This window comes from Oncorhynchus keta, unplaced genomic scaffold, assembly GCF_023373465.1.
Source record: "Oncorhynchus keta strain PuntledgeMale-10-30-2019 unplaced genomic scaffold, Oket_V2 Un_contig_5967_pilon_pilon, whole genome shotgun sequence".
Classification (NCBI taxonomy): Eukaryota; Metazoa; Chordata; class Actinopteri; order Salmoniformes; family Salmonidae; genus Oncorhynchus; species Oncorhynchus keta.
In genome coordinates, this window is record NW_026288609.1 from 3,862 (window position 1) to 13,033 (window position 9,172).

Sequence of the window (9,172 nt, forward strand, 5' to 3'; positions counted from 1 at the left end):
TCCATCTCGACACTGTTGCCCTAGAGCACACAAAAAACTATACATACCTTGGCCTAAACATCAGCGCCACAGGTAACTTCCACAAAGGTGTGAACGATCTGAGAGACAAGGCAAGAAGGGCATTCTATGCCATCAAAAGAAACATAAATTTCAACATACCAATTAGGATTTGGCTAAAAATACTTGAATCAGTCATAGAGCCCATTGCCCTTTATGGTTGTGAGGTCTGGGGTCCGCTCACCAACCAAGACTTCACAAAATGGGACAAACACCAAATTGAGACTCTGCACGCAGAATTCTGCAAAAATATCCTCCGTGTACAACGTAAAACACCAAATAATGCATGCAGAGCAGAATTAGGCCGATACCCACTAATTATCAAAATCCAGAAAAGAGCCATTAAATTCTACAACCACCTAAAAGGAAGCGATTCACAAACCTTCCATAACAAAGCCATCACAAACAGAGAGATGAACCTGGAGAAGAGTCCCTAAGCAAACTGGTCCTGGGGCTCTGTTCACAAACACAAACACACCCTACAGAGCCCCAGGACAACAGCACAATTAGACCCAACCAAATCATGAGAAAACAAAAAGATAATTACTTAACACATTGGAAAGAATTAACAAAAAACAGAGCAAACTAGAATGCTATTTGGCCCTACACAGAGAGTACACAGCGGCAGAATACCTGACCACTGTGACTGACCCAAAATTAAGGAAAGCTTTGACTATGTACAGACTCAGTGAGCATAGCCTTGCTATTGAGAAAGGCCGCCGTAGGCAGACATGGCTCTCAAGAGAAGACAGGCTATGTGCTCACTGCCCACAAAATGAGGTGGAAACTGAGCTGCACTTCCTAACCTCCTGCCCAATGTATGACCATATTAGAGAGACATATTTCCCCCAGATCACACAGATCCACAAAGAATTCGAAAACATATCCAATTTTGAAAAACTCCCATACCTACTGGGTGAAATTCCACAGTGTGCCATCACAGCAGCAAGATTTGTGACCTGTTGCCACGAGAAAAGGGCAACCAGTGAAGAACAAACACCATTGTAAATACAACCCATATTTATGCTTATTTATTTTATCTTGTGTCCTTTAATTATTTGTACATTGTGTATATGTATATATATGTATATATATATATATATATATATATATATATATATATATATATATATATATAATATGACATTTGTAATGTCTTTACTGTTTTGAAACTGTTGTATGTGTAATGTTTACTGTTAATTTTTGTTGTTTTTCACTTTATATATTCACTTTGTATGTTGTCTACCTCACTTGCTTTGGCAATGTTAACACATGTTTCCCATGCCAATAAAGCCCTTGAATTGAATTGAATTGAGAGAGCGAGAGACAGAGACAGAGAGAGAGAGAGACAGAGAGAGAGAGCGAGAAAGAGAGAAAGAGAGAGGAGAGAGAGTGAGAGAGAGAGAGAGAAGAGAGAGAGAGAGAGAGAGACAGAGAGAGAGAGAGAGAGAGAGAGAGAGAGAGAGAGAGAGAGAGAGAGAGAGAGAGAGAGAGAGAGAGAGAGAGAGAGAGACAGAGACAGAGAGAGGAGTTCACTAACCTGTTCTACTAACACACTGAAGCCTCAGGACCAGAACATCCAATCAATCAGAATAAAACAAATTACAACACAGTCAAAACAGAACTGAATTGCTTATTGGGAAACACAATCACAAACACAAAGCAAAATGCAGTGCTATCTGGCCCTAAATCAACACTACACTGTGGCTAACTATTTGGCCATGGTTACTGATCAAAACCTTAGAAAAACCTTGACAAAGTACATTTACATTTAAGTCATTTAGCAGACGCTCTTATCCAGAGCGACTTACAAATTGGTGCATTCACCTTATGACATCCAGTGGAACAGTCACTTTACAATAGTGCATCTAAATCTTAAAAGGGGGGTGAGAAGGATTACTTATCCTATCCTAGGTATTCCTTAAAGAGGTGGGGTTTCAGGTGTCTCCGGAAGGTGGTGATTGACTCCGCTGTCCTGGCGTCGTGAGGGAGTTTGTTCCACCATTGGGGGCCAGAGCAGCGAACAGTTTTGACTGGGCTGAGCGGGAACTGTACTTCCTCAGTGGTAGGGAGGCGAGCAGGCCAGAGGTGGATGAACGCAGTGCCCTTGTTTGGGTGTAGGGCCTGATCAGAGACTGGAGGTACTGAGGTGCCGTTCCCCTCACAGCTCCGTAGGCAAGCACCATGGTCTTGTAGCGGATGCGAGCTTCAACTGGTAGCCAGTGGGAGAGCGGAGGAGCGGGGTGACGTGAGAGAACTTGGGAAGGTTGAACACCAGACGGGCTGCGGCGTTCTGGATGAGTTGTAGGGGTTTAATGGCACAGGCAGGGAGCCCAGCCAACAGCGAGTTGCAGTAATCCAGACGGGAGATGACAAGTGCCTGGATTAGGACCTGCGCCGCTTCCTGTGTGAGGCAGGGTCGTACTCTGCGGATGTTGTAGAGCATGAACCTACAGGAACGGGCCACCGCCTTGATGTTAGTTGAGAACGACAGGGTGTTGTCCAGGATCACGCCAAGATTCTTAGCGCTCTGGGAGGAGGACACAATGGAGTTGTCAACCGTGATGGCGAGATCATGGAACGGGCAGTCCTTCCCGGGAGGAAGAGCAGCTCCGTCTTGCCGAGGTTCAGCTTGAGGTGGTGATCCGTCATCCACACTGATATGTCTGCCAGACATGCAGAGATGCGATTCGCCACCTGGTCATCAGAAGGGGGAAAGGAGAAGATTAATTGTGTGTCGTCTGCATAGCAATGATAGGAGAGACCATGTGAGGTTATGACAGAGCCAAGTGACTTGGTATATAGCGAGAATAGGAGAGGGCCTAGAACAGAGCCCTGGGGGACACCAGTGGTGAGAGAGCGTGGTGAGGAGACAGATTCTCGCCACGCCACCGGGTAGGAGCGTCCTGTCATGGAAGGACGCAATCCAAGCGTGGGCCGCGCCGGAGATGCCCAACTCGGAGAGGGTGGAGAGGAGGATCTGATGGTTCACAGTATCGAAGGCAGCCGATAGGTCTAGAAGGATGAGAGCAGAGGAGAGAGAGTTAGCTTTAGCGGTGCGGAGCGCCTCCGTGATACAGAGAAGAGCAGTCTCAGTTGAATGACTAGTCTTGAAACCTGACTGATTTGGATCAAGAAGGTCATTCTGAGAGAGATAGCGGGAGAGCTGGCCAAGGACGGCACGTTCAAGAGTTTTGGAGAGAAAAGAAAGAAGGGATACTGGTCTGGAGTTGTTGACATCGGAGGGATCGAGTGTAGGTTTTTTCAGAAGGGGTGCAACTCTCGCTCTCTTGAAGACGGAAGGGACGTAGCCAGCAGTCAGGGATGAGTTGATGAGCGAGGTGAGTTAAGGGAGAAGGTCTCCGGAAATGGTCTGGAGAAGAGAGGAGGGGATAGGGTCAAGCGGGCAGGTTGTTGGGCGGCTGGCCATCACAAGACGCAAGATTTCATCTGGAGAGAGAGGGGAGAAAGAGGTCAGAGCACAGGGTAGGGCAGTGTGAGCAGAACCAGCGGTGTCGTTTGACTTAGCAAACGAGGATCGGATGTCGTCGACCTTCTTTTCAAAATGGTTGACGAAGTCATCTGCAGAGAGGGAGGAGGAGGGGGAGGAGGATTCAGGAGGGAGGAGAAGGTGGCAAAGAGCTTCCTAGGGTTAGAGGCAGAAGCTTGGAATTTAGAGTGGTAGAAAGTGGCTTTAGCAGCAGAGACAGAAGAGGAAAATGTAGAGAGGAGGGAGCGAAAGGATGCCAGGTCCGCAGGGAGGCGAGTTTTCCTCCATTTCCGCTCGGCTGCCCGGAGCCCTGTTCTGTGAGCTCGCAATGAGTCGTCATGCCACGGAGCGGGAGGGAGGACCGAGCCGGCCTGGAGGATAGGGGGCATAGAGAGTCAAAGGATGCAGAAAGGGAGGAGAGGAGGGTTGAGGAGGCAGAATCAGGAGATAGTTTGGAGAAGGTTTGAGCAGAGGGAAGAGATGATAGGATGGAAGAGGAGAGAGTAGCGGGGGAGAGAGAGCGAAGGTTGGGACGGCGCGATACCATCCGAGTAGGGGCAGTGTGGGAAGTGTTGGATGAGAGCGAGATGGAAAAGGATACAAGGTAGTGGTCGGAGACTTGGAGGGAGTTGCAATGAGGTTAGTGGAAGAACAGCATCTAGTAAAGATGAGGTCGAGCGTATTGCCTGCCTTGTGAGTAGGGGGGAAGGTGAGAGGGTGAGGTCAAAAGAGGAGAGGAGTGGAAAGAAGGAGGCAGAGAGGAATGAGTCAAAGGTAGACGTGGGGAGGTTAAAGTCGCCCAGAACTGTGAGAGGTGAGCCGTCCTCAGGAAAGGAGCTTATCAAGGCATCAAGCTCATTGATGAACTCTCCGAGGGAACCTGGAGGGCGATAAATGATAAGGATGTTAAGCTTGAAAGGGCTGGTAACTGTGACAGCATGGAATTCAAAGGAGGCGATAGACAGATGGGTAAGGGAGAAAGAGAGAATGACCACTTGGGAGAGATGAGGATCCCGGTGCCACCACCCCGCTGACCAGAAGCTCTCGGGGTGTGCGAGAACACGTGGGCGGACGAAGAGAGAGCAGTAGGAGTGGCAGTGTTATCTGTGGTGATCCATGTTTCCGTCAGTGCCAAGAAGTCGAGGGACTGGAGGGAGGCATAGGCTGAGATGAACTCTGCCTTGTTGGCCGCAGATCGGCAGTTCCAGAGGCTACCGGAGACCTGGAACTCCACGTGGGTAGACGCGCTGGGACCACCAGATTAGGTGGCCACGGCCACGCGGTGTGGAGCGTTTGTATGGTCTGTGCAGAGAGGAGAGAACAGGGATAGACAGACACATAGTTGACAGGCTACAGAAGAGGCTACGCTAATGCAAAGGAGGTTGGAATGACAAGTGGACTACACGTCTCGAATGTTCAGAAAGTTAAGCTTACGTAGCAAGAATCTTATTGGCTAAAATGATTAAAATGATACAGTACTGCTGAAGTAGGCTAGCTGGCAGTGGCTGCGTTGTTGACTTTGTAGGCTAGCTGGCAGTGGCTGCGTTGTTGACACTACACTAATCAAGTCGTTCCGTTGAGTGTAATAGTTTCTACAGTGCTGCTATTCGGGGCTAGCTGGCTAGCTAGCAGTGTTGATTACGTTACGTTGCGTTAAAAGAAAGACAACAGCTGGCTAGCTAACCTAGAAAATCGCTCTAGACTACACAATTATCTTTGATACAAAGACGGCTATGTAGCTAGCTATGTAGCTAGCTACGATCAAACAAATCAAACCGTTGTACTGTAATGAAATTAAATGAAAATGTGATACTACCTGTGGAGCGAAGCGGAATGCGACCGGGTTGTTGAGTTCTATTCGGAAGACGTTGGCTAGCTGTTGGCTAGCTAGCAGTGTCTCCTACGTTAAGGACGACAAATAGCTGGCTAGCTAACCTCGGTAAATTAAGATAATCACTCTAAGACTACACAATTATCTTGGATACGAAGACAGCAAAGACAGCTATGTAGCTAGCTAACACTACACTAATCAAGTCGTTCAGTTGAGTGTAATAGTTTCTACAGTGCTGCTAATCGGTGGACGTTTGCTAGCTGGCTAGCTGCTGGGCAGAGCAGTGAAGACTACGTTAGGACGACGAAATACGATAATTACGCAATTATCTTTGATACAAAGACGGCTATGTAGCTAGCTAAGAAGAAATTGCTAAGATTAGACAAATCAAACCGTTGTACTATAATGAAATGTAATGAAATGTAATGAAAAAGTTATACTACCTGCGAAGCGAAATGCGGATGCGACCGCCGCTCCAACCCGGAAGTAGAGGCTCAGTGAGCACAGTCTTGCCATTGAGCATGGTAGACACAGGAAAACCACTGCACAACAGCAGAACCTGGCTCCCTGTAGAGGAAAGGCTGTGTAACCACTGCACCACAGCAGAACCTGGCTCCCTGTAGAGGAAAGGCTGTGCAACCACTGCCCCACAGCAGAACCTGGCTCCCTGTAGAGGAAAGGCTGTGCAACCACTGCACCACAGCAGAACCTGGCTCCCTGTAGAGGAAAGGCTGTGTAACCACTGCACCACAGCAGAACCTGGCTCCCTGTAGAGGAAAGGCTGTGCAACCACTGCACCACAGCAGAACCTGGCTCCCTGTAGAGGAAAGGCTGTGCAACCACTGCACAACAGCAGAACCTGGCTCCCTGTAGAGGAAAGGCTGTGCAACCACTGCACCACAGCAGAACCTGGCTCCCTGTAGAGGAAAGGCTGTGCAACCACTGCACAACAGCAGAACCTGGCTCCCTGTAGAGGAAAGGCTGTGCAACCACTGAACAACAGCAGAACCTGGCTCCCTGTAGAGGAAAGGCTGTGCAACCACTGCACCACAGCAGAACCTGGCTCCCTGTAGAGGAAAGGCTGTGTAACCACTGCACAACAGCAGAACCTGGCTCCCTGTAGAGGAAAGGCTGTGCAACCACTGCACAACAGCATAACCTGGCTCCCTGTAGAGCAGGGGTGTCAAACTCAAATACCCAGTGGGCCAAAATGTAAAACCTGAACAAAGTCACGGGCCAACATTGAACAAATTAACCTTTTAATATGGACCCAAACAAGTTTTGCTTTAACATTGAATATGGAACAAGCATCGCTTATTACCATACAATATATAATTTAATAGTGGAGACATGCAAAATCGAATTTCAAATGAAAAACACATCAATGGCATTCATTTATTAAATAAATAAAATTTAAATAAAAATTGTATGCCTCTTTTCTATTTGCAGCCTTCTGATTTAAATACCAAAATCAACTTTTTCCACTGGCTAATAATTTTACGAATAAAATGATAATAAATCAATCAACCATTCAAGCCCATGCCTTGTAGCAAGAAAAAGTGCATAAAGAAAACGTTAATTATTGCACACTGGTCTAATCTGATGTGCCCAAGCCAGATACCTGGCATCTCTTCTGGATGCGAGTTCATCGATGTCTGGGCTCAAGCTCTGAGCTGAAGAAATCCTCAATATCGAGCGAAGATGTTCATCAGTCAGACGTCTCCTGTGAGTTGTTTTGGTCATCTTCATCGAGAGAAAAGTTGCTCGCATAGATAAGTGCTGCCGAACATGGAGAGCATCTGAGCAGCTTGGGTGCGGAGCTGAGGCATTGTGTCAGGGATGAACCGTGGAAACTGTGCGGCGCCCACAGCATCATACTTCAGACTTCAGACTTCAGCGTGTCGTTGCACTGGAGTTCAATCAGCTCCATTTGGATGTTGGTTGGTGCATTTTCCACATCAACTGCGAAGGGATTACTAAGCAGTTCAAACTTGCATTTCTGGGCATCGAAGTCGTCAAATCGCCGGCTAAACTCAGCGGCGAGAACACTGAGTTTTTCAGCAAACTGTGTGCATGGGAACACGGTGGTAGAGATCTGCGCTTTTATGGATTGGCAGCAGGGAAAATGGCAAGGGTTTCCTTGCAGCATCTGATTCTCCCACAGGCACAGTTTAGTTTTGAAGGCCCTCACTGCAGCGTACATGTCTGTGATGATGCGCCCCGCCCCTGAAGCTGCAGGTTCAGCGCATCGAGATGGCTCGAGATGTCACAGAGAAAGGCCAGCTCACACAGGAACTTTTGCTGTATCCTTCCCTTTGGTTTCCAGGTATTGACATATTTCCTCACGCAGCTCGAAACATCTGTTCAGTACTTTTCCTCTGCTTAGCCATCTCACCTCTGTGTGATACGGCACGTCTGCGTATTCCGAACCACACTCCTCCAGAAAAGATTTAAACTGGCGGTGATTTAGACCTTTGGCTCTTATAAAGTTAACTACCTGTGTTGTTGTGTTCCATCTTTAGGGCTTTGGCACACAGTGCTTCCTGATGTATGATGCAGTGGTAAACAGTTAGCTCACCTGCACAGTTCTCTTCCCGCATCTTCTCCCGAACCATGCCCACCAGTCCACTCTTTTTACCGCACATCGCTGGCGCACCATCTGTCGTTAATCCAACGAGTTTATCCCACGGCAGCTTTATTTCAGTTACACATTTGGAAACCTCCTCAAAGATTTCCTTTCCTGTGGTTGTGCCATGCATTGATTTGAATCCTAATAGCTCCTCCGTAACACACAGATTTGAGTCCACTCCACGGATGAAGACTGACAGCTGAGCAGTATCAGATGCGTCGCAGCTCTCATCCACAGCGAGGAGAACGCAACAAAATATTTTCCCTTTTCCATCAGCTGGTCATACAGATTGGTGGCAAGATCACATGTGCGATCGGCTACTGTGTTCCTGCTCAGGCTCACGTTTGAAAATGCTTGTTTTTTCTCTGGGCATACGAGGTCACAAACCTTCATCATGCACTTTTTTTTGCGATCTCTGCTGCCACTATATAACTAGCCTTTACAGCAGCCTCGCTTTGTGATGTGGCTTTTTTAAACATATTCTGTTGTGAAACCAAACTTCTTTTCATCTCCTCTACTTTCTGGCTCCTTTGAGTCATGTCCAGGTCCTTGTATTTGTCATGGTGTTTCGTTTCATAGTGTCGTCTAATGTTGTACTCCTTACTTACAGCCACGTTGACTCCACAAACAAGACAAACAGGTTTGTCTTTTACATATGTAAACAGATATTCTGCCTCCCACTTGTCCAGAAAGCTCCTGTTTTCTGCCTTTCTTTTCGCCATTTTTGGGAAGGGTTAGCTCGCTGACAGTTGTAGCGTCTATGTTGCTATGACTACTGTCACAGAGGAGAGAGCGTTTCTGGATCCTGTCCTGATTGGCGTGCGAAAACAGCAGAGCATTATGGGATTCGTAGTATTAGTGGTGAATGCGCTGTATAATACCGGCGGGCCAGCTCTAGTAGTAATTTGGTATTGTCTCGCGGGCCAAATATAATTACCCCGCGGGCCAAATTTGGCCCACGGGCCAGAGTTTGACACCCATGCTGTAGAGGAAAGGCTGTGCAACCACTGCACAACAGCAGAACCTGGCTCCCTGTAGAGGAAAGGCTGTGCAACCACTGCACAACAGCAGAACCTGGCTCCCTGTAGAGGAAAGGCTGTGCAACCACTGCACCACAGCAGAACCTGGCTCCCTGTAGAGGAAAGGCTGTGCAACCACTGTACAA

General features: G+C 47.7%; 1 long non-coding RNA gene across 2 annotated transcripts; it reads right to left on the minus strand.

The window, feature by feature from the left end:
* Positions 1-5,925: 5,925 nt before the first annotated feature.
* On the minus strand, positions 5,926-9,164 carry LOC127925633 (uncharacterized). 2 transcript variants are annotated; one of them, XR_008121629.1, is made up of 3 exons: positions 9,032-9,164; positions 6,088-6,437; positions 5,926-5,987 (listed from the first exon to the last, which is right to left on the minus strand). It is a non-coding gene; the product is annotated as an uncharacterized LOC127925633 (long non-coding RNA). The 2 variants fall into 2 exon arrangements; XR_008121628.1 differs by lacking the exon at positions 5,926-5,987 and adding an exon at positions 6,027-6,087 and having other exon boundaries at positions 6,138-6,437.
* Between the last annotated feature and the right edge of the window lie 8 nt (positions 9,165-9,172).